The sequence below is a fragment of the Lissotriton helveticus genome, chromosome 2_1, assembly GCF_964261635.1.
Source record: "Lissotriton helveticus chromosome 2_1, aLisHel1.1, whole genome shotgun sequence".
Lineage (NCBI taxonomy): Eukaryota > Metazoa > Chordata > Amphibia > Caudata > Salamandridae > Lissotriton > Lissotriton helveticus.
In genome coordinates this window covers 229,125,750-229,144,567 of record NC_136059.1, presented here as the reverse complement: position 1 = coordinate 229,144,567, position 18,818 = coordinate 229,125,750, and positions in this window count along the sequence as shown.

The window sequence follows — 18,818 nt, the reverse complement described above, 5'->3', positions numbered from 1 at the left end:
ATTGCAGAGGTATGACCAACCTCCTGGTTGTACCAGGCTTGGGGTCTCTACCCTCTGAATAAAGGAGCCCATCATCCCAATAAACCTTATGGGTACCTTGAGCATTCCCAGCAGCCTCAGCAGCAGCCTGCTGTCTGAGGGGTTCAAGAGAGGGACAGGATAACTGAGCCTGCCCCAAGTCTGCCCTAGAAGGTCCCCCTGTCCCCAGAAACTCAACCTGATCAGGTTCAAGCTCTATAGGGACAGTTCCTTCAGGGGTCTCAGAATCATCTTCCTGTGAAGGCTGATCCTCACTTGTAGGCATTTGGGAAGGCACAGCCTTTACCCTCCTGTTCCTTGTCTTGGGAGGTGCTTGGTCCATTGTTCCAGGATCCAAGACCTGAGGTTCAGAGAGGCACTTTTTGGTCTGTGACCTGGTCACAGCAAGGACATGTGATGATATCCCTAACATCTCTGCATGAGTCCTGTACTCAACTTCTGACCATAGAGAGTTCTCCAGGTCATTGCCCAACAAACATTCTACTGGGAGATCAGCACTAACCACAACTCTTTTTAGGCCAGTTACCCCTCCCCAGGAAAAGTTCACAATTGCCACACTATGTGTAGTAGTGACATTGCTGGCATTGGTCACCAGGTAATTATCACCTGGTAGGTACTGTCCAGGGTCCACAAAGCTAGGCGTCACCATAGTGACACTGGCACATGTGTCCCTGTATGCTTGAGCCACTTTCTTGTTAATCAGAGGTGTCTGTCTGTACTTGCCCAGATTATTGGGACTGACAGTAGGGGGAAAATCAATCTCCCCATCACAAATCAGAACAGCCTGTGTGGGGACTCTGACTAGGTCAGAATCTCCCTCAGTTCTCAAGGTGATACCCACTACCCCCTTAGTCTGTGGACCAACACTGCTAACTGTACTAGTGGGTGCAGATGCCTTAGGGGCTGCAGTGTTGGGGGCTCCACCCTTTTTACAATCACTTGTCCAGTGAGTGGTGTTTTTGCAAAAGCTACACCAGGGTTTTCTTTGACCTTCTTTCTTCTTCTTCTTGGAAGTTTGGGACCCACCCTCAGTATTAGTTTGGGGCCCTGTTGAAGACTTCTGGTCTTTAGCTTTCTGCTCCCCACCCTTCTGGTCTGTTTTCTTTTGGTCACCACCCTGGTTCTGGTTCTGGTTCTTTTGCTTAACTCTGGTTCCAACCCATTTGTCTGCCCTCTTTCCCAATTCTTGGGGAGAGGTTAGATCTGAGTCAACCAAATGTTGATGCAACTGCTGGTTCTGACAGTTATTTAAAATCTGTTCTCTCATAAGCAAATTGTACAATCCTTCATAGTCTGTAACCTTACTTCCCAGCAACCAGCCCTCCAGAGCCTTAGTGGCACATTCAACAAATTCAGACCAGTCCTGAGTCTGTGTCTTCTGGGTATCTCTGAACATTAACCTCTACTGTTCAGTGGTTAAGCCTAACCCATCAATCAGAGCACTCTTCAGGACCAGGTAGTTTCTAGAATCCCCATCACTAACTGTGAGGAGTCTATATCGGCCTCTACCTTCAAAGGAGAGCCACAAGATTGCTGCCCACTGCTCCTGAGGGACCTGCTGTACTTTGCAAGCTCTCTCAAGTGCAGTCATCCACTTGTGGATATCATCCCCAACCTTGTAGGGGGGCACAATCTTACTCAGGTTTCTATTGTCATAGGACCTGTCTTTATCCTTAGGGATAGTGCTGCCACCAGTGGGTTCTAACCCACTCTCTCTAGGCTGCCTTGCTCTAGCAAGTTTCTCTTTGGCCAGGGCAACTTCTAATTCTTGTCTCTGGATCCTAAGTTCAGCCTCTCTCATTTTGGCCTCATGTTCCCTTCTCTGAGGGCTAGTCAACTCCCTTCTGGAGTTGCCATGAGAACCTCTGGAAACATGGGAAGTATTGGATTCACCTGAGTGATTCCTCCTCCTCCTATGCTCCTGGTTAAGTCCATTTGGGGGTCTGAATGGGTTGGACCCACCTTCAGTCCCAAATAAGCTTAAGTTAGCCTGGTTAAGCCTGCTGACTAACACCTGGCTATTTTACCATCATCAGAATCACTTTCTTCCTCCTCCTCCTCCTCTTCTTCTTCCTCAGGCTGAGTATTCACAGGGGTCTGGTCTTACTCAACTATCTGGATGACAGGGGCAGGGGTATCAGGGTTATCATCTTCAGAAGGTGAAACTTCCTCACCAGTCCCTGAGGGGCCTGGTTTGGAGTTCTTTAGAGCTTCAGACTGGTCTAACAGCTCTCTGAGGTGTCCTGCTGTAGGAGTAGGACCTGTTTTGATTCCTCTCATGGAACACAGTTGCCTCAGTTCCTTAAATGGAAAGCTAGCAAATTTGGATGGTGCCCTTGGAGGGTCACTCTCAACAGAGATGGGTCCAGTGGATCCCTCTGCTCCAGACATTGCTCTGGTGTGGTGTATGTGTTGCAATCTACCTACACTTGTGTTTTCCTACAAAACCTATCTAGCAGTTGTAGTCAGGGTGTGCTACTCCCTATCCTCTACAACAACTAAGTTCAGTAGAACTTAAGTATATCTAGTCTTGTTTTAGTGTACCTATCAGGTACCTGTATGATCTTTCAAATGATATTTCCAAAGATTGTAATGGTAAAACAACAGCAAGCTCAAATCCCAATCCGCTGCTCACCAATGTGAGAAGTTGGCCTGGTATATGCTGCTCACTAGTTCTAGTGATCACCTTGTACCATGCCAAGCAACCCTTATGGTGCAGGTTGTAAAGTCAACCTTATAGACAAGCTATCCTAGGGGTAGCATGGACTAAGCAGTCTTAGGCTAAACTCTGTAAAGGCATGTGAAGCAAGCTGTTTTACCATACACAATCCCTTGAATACCAAATGAAAGGACACCACACAGATATATATTGAAAATATATATAGATTTATTTCTCAAAAGATACCCTATACTCTTTATGAGCACAGAAGCACAAGCGTTAAAACAAAACACAGTTTAAATACACAAAAGTTGCACGAATATGGATGAGCCCTAGGGGCCACATAAACCATATACTAAAATAGTGGTATAAGAACCACTATGAGGAAAGTGAAGAGGCCTAGGGCCTGGGGAATCGCTGGAGCTGATCGGGACTAGCAGTGAAGAAGTCGGGAAAGGCCCGCGGGACTCGGGTGCAGTGCGGAAAGTGCACGCAATACCAATGCAATGTCAATGGTGCGTAAAAGTTACAAAGTTAGTTATTAAGGAACCTTCCGAGTGACATAGAAAGCTGAAACTTTAGACACAGGCCCTAGAGGTGTGTACCAGTGTGGGAACACCGGCGGAGCTGAGTTACCTCACCCACAGGAAGCGGGTGCACAGGGTCGAAGTAGTGTCGGGTTTCGTCACGCAGGTCGATGGTGCTTGGAGCTGAAGATGCTGCAGGCGGCTCGATGTGAAGATTTCCGGTGTATCCAAGGGTGGGTCTGAAGAGGTGAAGACCTGAAAGCAGAGGGGACAATGTTCAAAGTCACTAGCCAGTGACTACCGTGGAACCAGAGTGGAACCAGGCGATGTTGGGTGCAAACAGGTGTCGAGGTGTAGCTTCTCTCTGCAGCCACGTGGACACGAGGGGTCGAAGACGTCCAGGAGTCGGTCACAAGCTGTCCCACGCAGGCTTCTCGCTGTTGGCGGTGTCGACAACCGGATGTAAGCAAACAGGCCTTGGCTAATGCAAGCCACGCAGGAATCAAAAAAGGCTTGTCACTCGGACCAGCAAGATCAGAGCGGGTGCTCCCTTTTACAGGAGCAAGGGCAAGTCTGGAGCAACCAGACCTACAGTGAAAGTTGTCGGTTTTGTTGCCAAGATGGCCGCTAGCCACGTGGCAAGTGGCCGGGATGGCGCGTCGAGTGGCACGGTGCAAAAGGGCCCCACGCAGATCGTGGAGATGCTGGGGGGCTAATCTTCGGTGCAAGGGCTGCTCGAGGTTGGGGCTTCTCAATCCCCAAAGCACAGCATCGAGGGTGCCTCTGATGCGCCGCAGTCAGTATTTAAGGGGTCTTCCAAGAGGTCCGGTCCCACGTCTCTCGATGCCTCCACGGGTCCCTTCTTCGCAGGGACTGTGGATCGGGCGGTGAAAAGTCTGGGAGTCTGGGTCTTGTCAGGCTCTGGCCTCGGGCTCCGGCGGGAGGCGGCGGCAAAGCAGACGTCGAGTTGCTGGTTGGTGCCTGTGTTCACAGGGTGGTCACTCCTTGGCCACAAGGGAGATTCTCTTCCGTCTTCTGAGCAGCAGAATGTCGAAGTCCAGTCTTCTTCTGTATTTCAAGTTGATTCAGGATGATCTGAAGTCTCAGGACACAGCTCCCACTCTTATTCGAATCTGGGGGGCCGGATCACCTACTAGGTCCCTCCTCTGGGTGGAACCAGGAAGGGGAGTGGTTACACCCCCTTTCCTTTGTCCAGTTTCGCGCCAGGACTGGGGCAGGAAGGCCCCAGCACCGGTTTGAACTGGCCTATGCACAGGGACACCTTGTGTGCCCCAGGCATGTCTGATTCTATTCAGCCCTGTCCTACCCAATACACAAAATCCTGTCTGGGGTGGTGCTAGCACCTCCCAAGGCAGGAAACCCTTTGTCCAAGCTGCCCTCGCTGGAAGGACTCCCAGCAGCAGGAGGTCAGACTTGTGTCTGCGGTGGCAGCATCCATCTTGTGATGCTGAGGCTCTGTTTAACTTTAACCGGGGTTCAGGCTAGGTACATGTCGTGTCCCTCTAGAAGGGTGGAATGCTACCCCCGTCGCCAGAACTGGCGAGGGGGTAGTATTCCAATTCGTATGACACCTTACTCGACATGTTTTGATAAAGCCAAACCTAAGATAGCATTTAACCGCGAGGATTATAATGCACTTAAGAGTATATGGTAAGGCAGTACCATGGAACAGCTAAAGGACATGGTTCCGAAAGCTGCAGACAGGCTCAGCTCATGCCAGAGCACCATCTCACATATTTCCAAGCACTCTGCCTCCAGGATTGATGAGGCCTTCCATAGGAGTGGCTGATAGGAACATATGTGTCCATTTTGGGTTAGGTATAGGCATACTACACCTAAGTAAGGGGTGGTTACACCGACTTACCCCAGCTGAGTGATCAGCCAGTTGTGTCAAATATGGAGGCCAGGCCAGGGGTGGCATAATACATGCTGCAGCCCCTGGTAGGCCTTGGAAGCACCTATGCCCTGGGTACCTGGGTACACTGTTACAGGGGCCAATAAGGTGAACCAGTTCCAATGTCGTTATGCACCTAAAGTACATGGGTAACAATTTAGAGAGAGAACAGCAGGCTGTGCGTCTGATTAGCAGGCCCACAGCCACATTAAGTCATAAACCAGTGAAGCAAAAAGCAAAAATTTGGGGGTGACCATAGGATAGCAGACCCTACTCTCCTACAATGCCTTCCGTGGACCGGAAACAAGCTTCCGAGGACCGGTTTCTGGCATTACAGCCGTCTTCAGACCAGCTTGCTTGAATCCAGTGGCAAAGTGAGCAAGGGACTCACGTCTGAGCATACCTTGCCACACTTACGGCGGCCAAAAGCGGTACAAAAGGGGGTGGTAATGGACGGAGCATCTGAACCAATCAAACACTCACACCCAGTCAAAAGATCTGGGTTTAATGCATCACCGTTCTTTAGCCCACTCTGCCACCCCAGTCAAAAGATCTGGGTCAGTTGATGTTATTTGAGGCAAAGTGATCATTGCGGGCGCACGAGTTATAGTTAGCTCAACTAACTATAACAGGCGAATTTCTCAGGTTTTAAATGAGTCAAATGTCCAACTAACTATAACATCCCTGAAATCTATGTTTTTTTAGTGAATTTCTAAAGTTTTTTTAAATGCTAATTTCTAACTATAATGTTTGTAAAACCTATGGTTTTTTCAGTGAATTTCAAAGGTTTTTTAAATGTTAATTTCATATTTTAATGTTTATAAAACTATATTTTTTCTATTATTTTTTAAAATATTTTTGAACTCTATTATACTTCTTTTTATTTACTTTAAAATGATGTAATGTTTTATATCTTCCCCCAAAAATATGAATCTCTTTTTTTTTTGTTGAGAAAACTTCACTCCCATACCGGTAGCGTACAAAGCTCCATCACCACGTGAATCTGATTCACCATATTGCTAAACTCGTAAATGATGCTCATTTTGTATCCGACGTGTTCATGGCATCGCGTCCCTCGTAACATCATATACGTATAAAGCCGCCCCAACTGCTTCTTTGGTATCCGACGGGTACTCAGTACCAAGCCCGCTGCGTGTTGCGTATGCGACAAGTGCACGCCGCCAGGCCCTGTGTTACGTCACAGACGTATGGTGTCGTGCCGGGTACGCCATTCCCTCTTTTTTTTGTCTCGAAAGTATATCTAAATAACTTTAAACAGTATACAAGCGATAATCTAAAATATTTTAAGCATTTATATAATTCTTACTGTAATAAACTTATAATATGATAAATATATTTTCTCAAAATTGCATTGGGGGCAGCCTCCTTGCACGCTCTGTGCGCGATTGACATGTGACCTTAAAAAAAAGCATTTGATTGCTTAATAACATTTCCCCTTGTTGGACGACCCCACCCACTTTAGTCATTCTCTCTACAGCGTTTGATGAGAGACACCTCTTCTGCTTAGAGAGCTTTCTTGAAAAGTTTTTTGCTGTATACACATATCCTATACTACACACAACATGCAATGATCATCTTGATCGTTACATCAAAAAATAAATGTGTGTTATACGATGTCCCTGGTGTATGTGTGTGTGCACATTATTTTGCGGCCTTTAGGCCTGGGTATTGGTGGCTCTAAGAAGTATCATCAGCCACTGGCAGAGTGCACATCCTAGATTACATGTGACAAACAGTAAACAGTAATGTGTAGATTTGTATTGCTGTACGCTCTGTTGTCAGGCTTTACCAATATAGTAGTGTGTTATATGTGAGACTTTCAGATTCACGTTTGACATACATTGCTTGACTGTAATGAGCGTTATCACTGTGTATGACGTAGCCTCACTGCTGATCCACCCTCCATCCGAGCACATTCACATGTGTACACTTCGCAATAGCAACACTTTCAATAATACCACACACCTCTGACATGCGTGTCTGCGCATATCCACAACCTTGTGATGTTCGCCATTCAATCGTTTTGAACAGCATCTCATTAGCGATAGTTGCCACCCTCCTGATATATGCTACATTAATGTAATTGCGCATTCTGCAACGTCAAAACTGCAAAAGAAACACACATAAGTACACTTCCTGGCCAGGCAGGAACTGAACAACGCCCAGATCCCAGTAACAATTATTCACACCCGTTCGCTAGCCTGGTGTACACAAGCCCATCCCACTTACGTATAAATAGGATAACAACAACGCCACATGTCCCAGTTCTTCCACAATGCCTAAGGTGATATTGCTGCATCCACCTCGCATATCACAATGTACAATAAAAAAAAAGGGATCCATGAGGTGTACACCATCCTGGCAGTCAACACTGGCTCTAATTTGTGAACCCTACTGCCCGTTGTGTTTCTAAAGAGATCCATGAGGTGCACACCATCCTGCAATCAACACTGCAACTGAATTGTGAACACTGTTTCCCTTAGTGTTTGCACACACAACAATGACAGCAGGTGAGCAGTGTGCCTGGGTGCACAGCGGCACCAATTGAGCTAGGTGTTGCGGGAGGGGTGGACTGCATCAGCATGAGTGCGCAGGTGCGAACAAGCAAAGTTGCCCTGCGTAATGATGTGATCTCTGACTTCATTCAGTCACATGTCTCTCCCATTTTAAGGACCTGCTGGACCGTACTACCAGCGGGCAGTGCTGCCCTACAGACACGTGGCGTTGGCTTTAAGGGCACGGTAGTGAGCTCATTACTAAGAGTACATGCACACAGGCTTCCGCAACTGCATTACACGCGTACATTATGCTTCTGGCAAGCACTGTGTTCCTTTGTATGTGAACGTTGGTATAACATATTATTATTTAACCTTGTGTATTCTTGTGCACTCCAACTCCTCTTTGAACCACGATTACCACTAGCAGTTGGTAGATCGTACTTCCCAAAAACGAAGAATGCACTCAACTGGTGTTTTCTATTAAGCTTTAAATAAACATTCAAAATGACCACCTGGACCTGCTTCCGGACGGTCGCTCCACCAAGCTCCTCCTGTGCCTCAGCTGATATCGTTTTCTGTGCCTCCCTGGTATCGTTCTGCCGCTGCCTATTATTCTAGCGCCTCACTCGCATAGCGCTTTAATTAATTAATTACCTGCCTCTCGCAGCGCGACCTCGCTCAGGCTTTTGGTTTCACTGTTGGCTTGTCTGTGCATGCTTTATCCTGACTACTGCTCCATTTACCATCAGTGTTTGGGTTTGTTTCACCAGCGCTTGTGCTCTGATAGCGCTTGCTGTTAACTCGCTGCATTTTCATTGTCTGTGTTGCCCCTGCCTGCCCTCCCTCGGACCCTCCATTTTGTTGTTGTTGTTCTCCCCTGGACCCTTGACCCGCCCCTCAGCCACACTACCGCCTCCCTGCTGCCCCTCCCACCCACGGTCATCGAGCCTTCCTCTCTCCCAGCCTAACTGTGACCACCTGGACCTGCTTCCGGACGGTCGCTCCACCAAGCTCCTCCTGTGCCTCAGCTGATATCGTTTTCTGTGCCTCCCTGGTATCGTTCTGCCGCTGCCTATTATTCTAGCGCCTCACTCGCATAGCGCTTTAATTAATTAATTACCTGCCTCTCGCAGCGCGACCTCGCTCAGGCTTGTGGTTTCACTGTTGGCTTGTCTGTGCATGCTTTATCCTGACTACTGCTCCATTTACCATCAGTGTTTGGGTTTGTTTCACCAGCGCTTGTGCTCTGATAGCGCTTGCTGTTAACTCGCTGCATTTTCATTGTCTGTGTTGCCCCTGCCTGCCCTCCCTCGGACCCTCCATTTTGTTGTTGTTGTTCTCCCCTGGACCCTTGACCCGCCCCTCAGCCACACTACCGCCTCCCTGCTGCCCCTCCCACGCTCCGCCCCTCCACACTTCATTTATGCCTGATGCCCCCACGCGCAGCGTCCACGCGCTACGGCCTCGCCGAAGGTGCGCCAAAGGTAAGCCCGTCTACACCCGTCCGCGCCTGGACCGCGCCCAGCGCCATACCCCCTGGTCCTCGCATTGCCCACCCCTCCCGCATTACTTACGATGCCGCCACTCTCCTAGCCCTTAACCCCGGTCGCGCCCCCAACTGCGTCCAAGCCGCTCCTGGTCACACCCATGGACCTTTCTCTTGCTACTCCTGCAAATTCATCGGCACTGTCAACATCTCCGCTACGCCCACAGCACAGATCCCCGACCCCAATCACCTTCAATGCATCCTTCTCAACACCCGATCCGTCCACAGACATGCCATTGACCTTTGGAATCTACTAGACACCATTTCTCCGGACATCGCCTTCCTGACGGAAACATGGATGAATGCTTCCTCCGCACCTGACATCACCATTGCCATCCCTGAAGACTATAAGATCACTCGCAAAGACCGTACCAGCCACACAGGAGGAGGAATCGCTATCGTCCACAAGAAATCAATCCGCATCTCAACCAGCTCTGACGCCAACCTCGCAAACTCCGAACACCTCCACTTCCAGATCCACATCGACCCCAAAACCACACTCAGAGGCACCCTCCTCTACAGACCACCAGGACCCCGCGCAAAATTCAGTGAAGACATCACGGACTTCATCACCCCACACGCGCTCCCCTCCAAAGACTACATCCTTCTGGGAGACCTCAACTTTCACCTTGAAAAGATCAACGACCGCAACACCAGCACCCTCTTGGACAACCTCGCCTACCTCGGACTTAAACAACTAGTCACTTCCCCCACCCACATCGCAGGTCACACACTCGACCCCATCTTCACCTCCAGCAATCATGTCTCTTTCAGCCACACTACGGATCTCCTCTGGACTGACCACAGCTGCGTTCACTTCACCTACAACAAACCAAAACCCAACATCCACCTCCAACCTACCCTGCAAAGAAACTGGAACAAAATCACCACGGACCAAATCTCCGCATCGCTCCTTCGAAACTCCCCAGCCCTCTCTTCTAACGCTAACGAAGCCGCCGCCAACCTCACCCTATGGTTATCCAACACCGCCGACACCTTAGCTCCACTGAAAAAACGTCAAAGTAAACCTGGCAGCAAGAAGGCCTCATGGTTCAACGATGATCTCAAGAAGTCCAAGAAACTCTGCCGTTCCCTTGAAAAGGTCTGGAAAAAAGACCCAACCACCAGCACCAAGGACGCCTTCAAAAGCGCCACCCGCACTCACCACCAACTGATCCGAAAAGCCAAGAAAACAGCATTCAAGGATCGACTTGACAACAACGCCCACAACAGCAAGGAACTTTTCAACATCGTCAAGGAATTTTCCAATCCCTCGGCCAACTCCAACGACATCACCCCCTCTCAAACCCTCTGCGACTCCCTAGCCTCTTTTTTCCACAACAAGATTGCAGACATCCACAACAGCTTTGACAACCAACCCGGATACCAACCCACCCTACCATCTGCTGACCATCTTCCCCCCGTGAACACCCTTAACGCCTGGAACCCTATCTCCACTGAGGACACCATCCGCCTGATGAATTCCATCCACTCAGGATCCCCCACAGACCCATGTCCTCACCACATCTTCAACAAAGCAGACTCCGTCATAGCACCGCACCTCCGAGACGTCATCAACTGCTCCTTCAACTCCGCCACCTTCCCAGAAGACTGGAAACACGCTGAACTCACCGCCCTTCTGAAAAAACCAACAGCGGACCCCACCGAACTCAAAAATTACCGCCCCATCTCGCTTCTTCCATTCCCGGCCAAAGTCATCGAGAAAGCCGTCAACAACCAGCTCGCCGCCTTCCTCGAAGCCAACAAATCCCTCGACCCCTCACAATCTGGCTTCCGAGCAAAACACAGCACTGAGACCGCCCTCATCGCAGCAACAGACGACATTCGAACTCTACTGGACAATGGAGACACAGTCGCCCTCATCCTCCTCGACCTCTCTGCAGCATTCGATACAGTCTGCCACAGCACCCTTCTACAACGCCTCAATAACATCGGAATTCAAGGAAAAGCACTTGAATGGATCACCTCGTTCCTCACCGGAAGAACCCAGAGAGTCCGCCTTCCTCCATTCAAGTCCGAGGCCTCTGAAGTCATCTGCGGCGTACCTCAAGGATCCTCACTCAGTCCCACCCTATTCAACGTATACATGAGCCCCCTCGCGGCCATCGCACGCCAACACAACCTCAACATCATCTCTTACGCGGACGACACTCAACTGATCCTTTCTCTCACCAATGACCCCAGCACCGCCAAAACTAACCTACACGAAGGAATGAAAGAAGTTGCCGAATGGATGAAACAAAGCCGTCTGAAACTGAACTCAGACAAAACAGAAGTCCTCATCTTAGGTACATCCCCCTCTGCTTGGGACGACTCCTGGTGGCCGGAAGCCCTCGGAAAAGCACCCATCCCGACAGACCACGCACGGAACCTTGGCGTCATCCTGGATTCTTCACTCTCAATGAACAGACAAGTCAGCGCCGTATCCTCTTCCTGCTTCAACATTCTTCGCATGCTCAGAAAAACATTTCGCTGGATCCCCACCGAAACAAGGAAAACAGTCACCCACGCTCTGGTCACGAGCCGACTGGACTACGGAAACACCCTCTACGCAGGTACCACCGCTAAACTCCAAAAGAAACTCCAACGAATCCAAAACGCCTCAGCCAGGCTCATATTAGACATCCCACGCAACGAACACATCTCTGGTCACCTTAAAGACCTCCACTGGCTACCCGTCAATAAGAGAATCACTTTCCGACTGCTTACCCACGCACACAAATCACTCTACGACATCGGACCAGATTGCCTCAACTCTCGACTGTCCTTCTACACCCCCTCCCGCCATCTACGTTCTTCCAGCCAAGCCCTCGCCACTGTACCTCGCATCAACAAGACCACCATGGGAGGCAGATCCTTTTCATACCTGGCTGCTAAAACATGGAACTCACTTCCCGCTTACCTTCGCCTCACCCAGAACCACCTAGCGTTCAGAAAGCAGCTTAAAACGTGGATATTTGACAAATAATCCTCCTCCCCTTCCTAAGCGCCTTGAAACCCTCTGGGTATGTAGTGCGCTATACAAATTTTTTGACTTGACTTGACTACCTCCAGGCATTTCCACCAATAAATTATTTCTACCTTTTCAGATACTGAATTGATTGAGCCAAAATGGCCGGAGCGGGTGCTGATGCCCTCGGCATTCTGACGCCTTCCATCGTGGTATCAAGACACCGTCTCCGACCGGAGACCTGCTCTCCCACCCTAAAAAGGTACCCCAGACTCAGAGCTTGCACCAACACATCGTTGGACACACTGATGGTGGCAGGTGAGCAGTGAAGCCTCGGTGCGCATGACCTACAATTTTGCACAGTGTGGGGGAAGATGCTGGGGTGCAGCACCCTGGTTGCCCAGGTGCAGGCAAGCGATGTTCCCGTAGCTAATAATGTAATCTCTGGCCTCATTCATGTTTCATTTTAAGGACTTGCTGGACCACAATCTTTCTCGCAGACCTCAGCATCCTAGACAAATGGGTGAGGAGCGATAAACACTAAGGGCTGGATGCAGTAGGCCGACGCTATGTCTCCTCCTCCCTCTGTTCTTTTGACTCTACCTCCCCTTCTTCCTTCCACCCACTCCTTCTCCCTCCCATTCTCACTATCTTCCTTTCATTCGGACTAACTTTCCTTTCCTCTTCCACATGGCACACATACTTATGTTTCATTTTTGTCTTGCAGGCTTTGTACGCTGCTTCCGGAGGAGTCCCACCCACTTATTTCATTTTATACTGTTCTTTGTTCTAATAAAATGGTGTTTCCATTTATTTGTGTTGTTTTAATTAAGGTTATTTTTATGTGTATAGGTCTTCTTTTTCTGACAATGCTTGTTTGTAGTTTATTGTGAAAATCGTCTGTTTATTGGAGGGTATGAGGGAAAACATTTTTAATTTTGCAGTGCACCTAGCAAATATAAACCAACAGACTATTACACAAATGAAGCCTGGGTAATTCTACAACTGCAAGGGTTCTATGAGTGTATCACTGTATAACACCATGAGTATTCCCTTGTGATTACAGAACCAATAAGGCACTGCCTGGGACCACCGAGGCTTCAGGGACTGCTGAGGCTCAACCTGCATATTTAAGTAAAGCCCCGGAGGGTGGTGATCCCCAGACTGCAGTGGGCCTCGAAGCCCCCCGAAAAATTTGTAAACAATACTCGGGAAGGTGGCGATCACCAAGGCTGCAAAACGTCTCTGTGCCCTCCTATGCCTAATTTACATGTGACATTAGGGTCCCCAGTCCTACAGAGACCCTGCAATATAATAATAGGATTGGCCACGGAACATTACCCACCAGGGGCCTCATTTAAATGAACGGGTGAGACCCGCTTCTTTTTTTTTTTCCTCCATTTTTACCATCCAGATCCGCTCTATCAAAGCGATACAAGGTTTTCCTTCTCTCGCTTCACCTAGTCAAACAAGGATTTGCTATCACAGGGTGGGAGCCATGCACTCGCCCTCTAATAGTAAACATAAATGTCCCGTGGATGCACACCCCGGAACATTGTATGAGCTGCGCCTGGGAGGTTGCGCTCCCTAGGAACATGATGCATTGGTTAGTATAAATGCATACTGTTAGATCTGTGGGTCTCTAGTTGGCAATGGTATACACCTTTGTCCAAATAGGGACCCTTACTTCTAGTCAGGATAAGGGGATTACACTCCTCAATAACCCCTGCTCACCCCCTTGGTAGCTTGGCACGAGCAGACAGGCCTATCTCAGAGGCAGTGTGTTAATGATTTGTGAATATACACAGTAATACAGTGAAAACACTACAGATGGACACAACACAGGTTTTATAAAAAGAAGTATTCTTTATATAGACTTAAACACAAGACCACAAACGACAATAATCCACAATACTACACTTAAGAATACTTAAAAGATGATTAAAGTCTCTTAGTTCAAGTTGTTGGTAAATGCGACAAAGTTCTCAACAAAGTACCTGGATGCGTAACGCAAAGTGAACAAAAGGCTCGCAACAGGGGAGATGCGTCGGTTCCGTGACCTGGGGGAATGGTTGCGTCCTTCCTCAATGCTTGTGCAGAGTAGGGGACTCGTCGTGAGCCTTACCGGTACGGAGGTGATGCGTAGATTCTCGGCCTGCAGGCGCATTGCGGTGCGCGAGATGTCGCCTTGATGCGATGATCCGGTTGTGATATGAGAAGATGGCGCCCTTGATGCGGCAATGCGATGACGATGCGATGACGCCCTGACAGCCTTGCAGCGACTCTGTACTTTGGAGCCATGACAGGCACTGCGACACGCTTCTCAGGTGATGCAATGGCGACTCTCTCGATGGCGTCACGGTTCTCCGGTATGCGACAGCAGGCAGCTTTGATGAACACACGCTTTCAGGGAGATGCGACGAAGGCTTGCTTCTCCGGCATTGCGATGATTTCTGCTGCGGCGGTGACACGCTTCTTCCCGATGTGTCGCGCTTCCAGCTACCAGCGGCACGCAAGTGACTGGAGTCAGAATTCCCAGCAAGGAAATTCAGGAGGGAGCTGAAGGTGAAGTCTTTTGTCCCTGAGACTTCTGCAGGAAGGAAGCACAGTTCAAGCCCTTGGAGAATATTCTGTAGATGAAAGTCCTTACAAAGTTTCTTCTCCTTTCCCTTTGCAATGAACCAACCACTGCAGGCCAACCAAGCAAACAGCACACTGACAGAGGGGCAGTACAACTCCTGCAGCTTCCTTGGTTCTTCTCCTTGGCAGAAAGGTTTCTTATTCCAGAAGTGATCTAATTTATTGGGATCAGGGTCCCAATATTTATACCCCAAAATCATTTGTTCTCTGAAGGCAGAGAGGCCTCTGCGGAGTCCAAACCAGTTCCTGAGAACTTTGTTTACACAAGTCTCTTCTTCCTTTCACTGTGCAGGGCAGAGACATCAGCTGCCCCACAGGCGGTGGAGCCAGCACAGGGGAGGGAAGATACAGCTCTGGAGTATTCTGTTGACATGATTCCTCCTCTCCTTTCACAGTGCAGGGCAATGACATCAGACAATCCACAGGGGGTGGAGCCAGCATTGTAGAGGGAAGGCTCAGCCCTATTAAGGTCCCAGGTGCAACTCCTCCCTCCCATCTAGATGCAGATCTCCCTATTCACCACCGGGCTGTCTCAGCCTGTCTCCTGGAATTCCTCAGCCCTGTCACTCACAAACCCATGCAAGGAATACACAACCCAGCAGAGGCAGGCTCAAATGGTTAGGCAAGTAAATACCTACTTTCTAAAAGGGGTATTTGCAAACACAGAATATTAAAATAAACTTTACTAAAAGATGTACTTTAATAATTTGAGTTCAGGCATACCAAATTCGAATTTCTACTGTGTTCCTCGAGTCAGTTAGGATTATAAGAATGTAATTAGGGGAGAGGGGTTGGCCTAACGGCTAAGGCGCTCGACCTCGGACCTGGGGATCTGGGTTCGAGTCTCGGTAACGACGCCAATAACCCCCTGTGATTCTGGGCAATGAAAGTGTGTCCTCATGTAACGTAACTGGTGCTATGTAAAGAATTCTGATAACTGATTCGGTTCGGTTCTAGTTCGCGCTATATAAAACTCGATTTTTTTTTTTTTTTATCTAACTGCCCATTTTGGCCCATGAGAACAGGTAGCCTTCAATAGTGAAAACGAAAATGGCTGTGATTCACTATTAGAACATGCTACACACATCAGAGCATGTCCTACCTTATACTTACAATGCAGCCTGCCCAAGGGCCTACCATAGGGGTGTCTAATATGAAGCAAAGGGAAGGTTTAGGGACTGGCAAGGGAGTGCACTTGGCCAAGTCGACATGGCAGTGTGAGACTGCACACAGGCCTTGCAATGGCAGGCCTGAGACACACTTTACAAGATGCTTCTGTGGGTGGCACAACCAGTGCTGCAAGCCCACCAGCAGCATTTGATTTACAAGCCCTGGGCACACATGGTGCACTGTACTAGGGGCTGACAGGTAAATCAAATAACCCAATCATGGAATAACCAACCTGAACATTAATTTAACATAGGGAGCACTTGCACTGTGGCACTGATTAGCAGTGGCACAGTGCCCAAAGAATAATTCCAGCAAAAACATATCAAAACAGAGGAGGCAATCCGTCAAAATGGAAGGGAGACTCACGCCAATTATGCCAGCCCTAACACATACTAACACTACTTGCACACATGTAGTACAGCGACCGGAGTGAGTGAAGAGGCAGAGGAAGCGCAAAATCTAAAAATATAAATCCTACAGAGGTCAGATAACATAGTTCAATGAGCCGACGACCCTGGGATGAGTAGAAACAGCTACACGAAGAAAACAGGTCATCAGCACAAGGCAAGCAACTTTGAAATATTGGTGGTTCTGCCTTCTTTTTACCTTCTACCGTTCGTCGCCAAATTTATGTAGATTAAGAGGCAGACACCAGTGGATCCAATAAGTAGATTTATTGCAGGAAAACAAGACACCTTAAACAACCACCAACAGGAGCAGACAGCAAGGCAACCGTCCACAAGGTTCCCCTCATGACAGCCCTACATTCTCACATTACATACTTACATTCTAGTAGAATTACATACTAACATTTTACTATGACTTACATTGGAGTACTACCCAGAGCACATATCTTTACAGCAATGAGCTCATGGTTTCATCCAGGAGTCTTGAGAAAGGTAGGGGTGAGTAGTTCACTTCCCACTCCCTTTATTATATAAACTCAAACTAACACTACTTCCACAGGTATACTACAGCGCCCAGACCACATCACTTTACAGCAATCAGCTCGGTTTCATCCCTGAGTCTTCACACTGGTAGGCGTGAGTACTTCACTTGCTGCTTCCGGTATAGTGTAAACACACGGTAGTGGTCATTAGTTCGCTTCCCACTCCCTGTATGGTATAAATGGCTACTAACTCTACTTGCACATGTATACTACAGCGGCCAGAGCCTATCCCCTTACAGCAATCACCTCTGTTTGATCCCCAAGTCTTCACACCGATAGGCGTGAGTACTTCGCTTCCCGCTTCCGGTATAGTATAAATGCACGATAGCGGTCAGTAGTTCGCTTCCCACTCCCTGTATGGTATAAACACCTACTAATACTACTTCCACATGTAGGCTACCAAGACCAGACCACATCACTTTACAGCAACAAGCTCTCGGTTTGGGCTCTCGGTTTCAGCGAGTAATTTGGGATCCAATGGCGGCAGAAAGAAGTAATACCAATGAAAGCACGTATATCTTTCTGAGTTTGTGGAATGGGCCTTATAACAATGGTACTGATACGCTCAGGGTCAACCTACCCTCCTTCAACAGTAGGTGGCCTAAGTATGTGACCTCCTATCGACAATACTGAAATTTGGAAAGAGAAACCTTATGACCATGATGTGCCAAATGCAAAAGCAATGTCACCGTACTATCTTTGCAACCCTGCTCCATATCAGAAGCAATCAATAGGTCGTCAACATACTGCACCAATACATTACCTGGGGAAATCAATAGTGAACCCAACTGACTTTTTAATGCTTGACTAAAGATACTAGGACTCTCCCTATAGCCTTGGGGAGCACAACTGAATCTAAAGCTTCTGCCGGCCAGTGTAAATCCAAATATATACCTACTGTCTGGGTGAATAGGAATAGTAAAAAATTCATTTTTTCAAATCAATAAGAGAAAAGACCTTAGCAGTAGATGGCATCGATGTTAAAAGCTTGGTGATATCAGAAACCACTGTAAACTGTGGAACTACAATTTTATTAACCTCTCTCAAATCAGTCACAAAGCAATAAACATCATCAAGAACATCAGGAGAACCCGAAGGTATCCTCTTAAGAACTGGAAGAATAGGGGTATTACAAACATTGGCAGGCGTTTCCTCAACCACTCCCTTTCGTATTGAATCCTGAATAATCTAAAGAAGAGCTTGCTCACCTGCCTGCGGAATCTTACACTGAGGAATTCAGGGTAGAACAGAATTATCTTTAACTTGTATAGAAACTGGAGGTATATGCAACAAACCTACTTCCGTATCACCTGTGGCCCACAATGTGGGGGGGTACCCCAGCAAATTCAGCAGGGATAGGCGCATCCTGAGACAAACACTGTTTAGTACTCAAATCATCTAGACGCACAGTGATCTAAACACCTGCAGGGAAACAAAAGATAGTATCATGCAATTTTTTCAACAGGTCCAAACCCATTAAATTTTCACTGCATCTAGATGTTAACAAGAACGGAGATTCCACAGTAAAAGAACCAACTGGTAATGCTCGGGGCGTGAAATGGGGCTTACAACCGGTACACCTGAAAAACCTACTAAAACATTATTGTGGCCAGACAGAGCTGTCCAAGGGACAATATGTCGAGAAACAGAACTCTTTGTCACACCTGTATCCATCAAAAATTTCTTAATCGAGCCTTGCTAATCCGCTGTGACATAAGGACCACGCTGATCTACAGATATCTGAACCGTCCCTCATTCTGTCCCTGGCTGTCCTAGCTATAAGACATACCTGTCACATCATCCATATCATTATCATCATGATAATACTGTCCATCTCTGGGGTCATTAAAGTAATTATTATCAGAACGGCCCGCAGAAGTCGC